The sequence below is a fragment of the Hipposideros armiger genome, unplaced genomic scaffold (genome assembly GCF_001890085.2).
Source record: "Hipposideros armiger isolate ML-2016 unplaced genomic scaffold, ASM189008v1 scaffold_753, whole genome shotgun sequence".
NCBI lineage: Eukaryota > Metazoa > Chordata > Mammalia > Chiroptera > Hipposideridae > Hipposideros > Hipposideros armiger.
Window position 1 is genome coordinate 478760 of NW_017732103.1, and position 2468 is coordinate 481227.

At 45.4% G+C, this 2468-nt stretch overlaps 1 protein-coding gene across 2 annotated transcripts in view; it reads left to right on the forward strand.

Moving 5' to 3' along the window:
• PDE10A (phosphodiesterase 10A) overlaps positions 1-2468 on the forward strand; it is a 546077-nt gene that overhangs the window by 63766 nt on the left and 479843 nt on the right. The gene's annotated exons all lie outside the window — the stretch shown is intronic.

Consider the following 2468-nt stretch of genomic DNA (forward strand, 5'->3'; position numbering starts at 1 on the left):
CGCTGAGACCTGTGACTACTCATTCTAGCCCTCACATGGAACATAGGGTCTATATCAAGTTTTAGGATTTCAGTATATTTTCTTGTCTTATTCCAAATTATTTCTCATTATAATAAATTTTAAATATCAGCCTTTTTTTTCATCCTTACCATCTGAGAGGAGGAAGCTTGTCTTAGCGTCTTTTGTCCTCTCACTCAGTGCTCAGCCTTGAGCTTGTCCAGCCTAATATGTGGGCAGGCCCGACAAGCCAGGCCTCCTGCTGCAAGCCGGCGGCTGCTCACCCTTCTCGCGGCACATAAGCAGTCAGATGACACATTTTCCTTTTGCAAAAGAAAATTGATTTTGGACACTCACTGCAATTGTACATTTCCAAGTTAGAGCTCCATGCTGTTTGTTAAAAGCCTCCTTTTGGTTAATTACAAAGTGCCTAAATGATATTTGATTATTTTGGAAGCAAAATATGCATTAGGACAGTGTTTCTGTGCCTCGAAACCAGCTGAATGCCATTCTGTTCTCTGAATTTCACTTTTGCTCTGGAAGCATCCTGTACCACATCTGTTATGCAAACAAACCCAACTGTGAGAGGACTTGGGGAAAAGCACGGAATCCCCTGTGAAGTCTCAGCTCCTGGTCTGAGATATACTTTAAAATACCTCGCACTTGTAGAACTGTCTCTTCCACACATCTGTGCACGCGTGTGACGCCTTCCCTCGTGAAATCGAACACTTATGGAGTTCCTGACAATGAAACCGGCGTGGGTGTACCTTCCTGCAGTTTAGCAGACAGTTGGTTTCAGGGAAAAAAAAACTGGCCTCGGCTGGTTCCTGCAGCTCATCAGCTGTTTCCTGAGTGGCTCCTGGTGCCTGAGTTGGTGATAGTGTCCCTGGACTTCGTCCTCTGTGTCCTCTCCCTTGACGCCTTCGCATAGTGGCTGTGATTATCTTTCCCATGTCTTCATTTGACATCTGTTCTGCAGCTGGGAAACCTCCATGGGAAAACGGAGGGGCCACTCACTTAGTGGGGCAAATGCCTGGAGGATGGAAGATACCTTCCCAGGCAAACGCTGGCATTACGATAAGGAATGTGCCCTCGGTCTTCATGAAGCTGCACTTGGTACATGGGCCCTCGAAGGCTTGGACGGCAAATCTGAGATGCGAGGGCACCCAGTAGGAAATGTCCGTTTGTTTTCTAAGTTAGTTTAGCTTATTGGTGACATCATAAGATCATTGTCACCTAGGCAATGGGACATGTTGCTATGGGAACCTCAAAGCTGTATGATAACACTGATTCAAAACGTTGACAGTTGGAAAAGCTTTTTTTTTTTTTTAACGCAAACCACTAGGGGTGTGTATGGGGGAGGGTGTTCTGTTCCAAGTATTTGCATTTAGAGTTTGTTCATGTAAACTATTTGGAGAAAAGCAATTTGTGACACTTAAATTATTTAGAACATTGGAATTTGGGGGAAAGTATTACCATCTAGCTGCACTAAAAGAAGCCCTTGTGTGCTGAAGTCCCATAGCCTGATGGAGGCAGAGCTGTTACAAGAAAGACACAAGCTCTCTTTGCAAAGCCGGGGGAGCCACGGACCTGTCAGATGGCCCAGCTCATGCACGCCTTCCCTTGAATTGGGGGCACTGAGGAATAGGTAATGCACAGCTCTTTTAGTTTTCCCTTCCCATCTCCTGAGATTTCTTGGTTTCACTCTACAAGTGATTGGAATGGCAGCCTCCTCTCAGGGAACCATGACCCCAGCCACATGCCATGTCCTCCATACACACTTACATATTCATTCATCCGTGCACATGTATGTGTGCGTATACCCACGTACACACGTACACGTACGTAGTCGGTTCTCATTATTAACAGTAGTTCTGTTCTATAAAGTCACCACGAACTTTGACTTACTGAGACTGAACCTTCGCTCTTAGGGGACATACAGGGCCAGGTTCCTCCAAGCTACTGGCCACACATTTTCATCCACTGATTGATAAACAACTGTCTTTATGCCTGTTTTTATTTAAAGACACTGTATTTAATACACATGTTGTTTGGTTAGCCCTGAACTAAAGGCTAAGGCACTGTAACTCAGGCCTGAGAGAAGCTTCTCTAACACACATTTTCTCCATAAAGAACTGGACAGCACTTCTGCACGAGACCTGGGGGCCATTTTAAACAGCCAAAGTTTTGAAAAAGCACAGAAGTGTGGGAAATGTGGCACTAAATAGACCACAAAAGGACACATTTACGGGTTGAAAGCTGAAACAAGAACCCACAGTGTTGCCTTGTTCAACCCAGCTGGGAGCCTCACATTTTTCTCCTCTCTGCGCATCTCCAAATGCGCAAAAGCACCACTGCTGACTGGGGGTTGGTTACCGACACGTTTTAGTGCGTGTGTGAATTCACACACGCAGGATCCATGAGCAATGAGGACACACTGTGTGTGTTTATGTATAAAATCTCCATGCCCA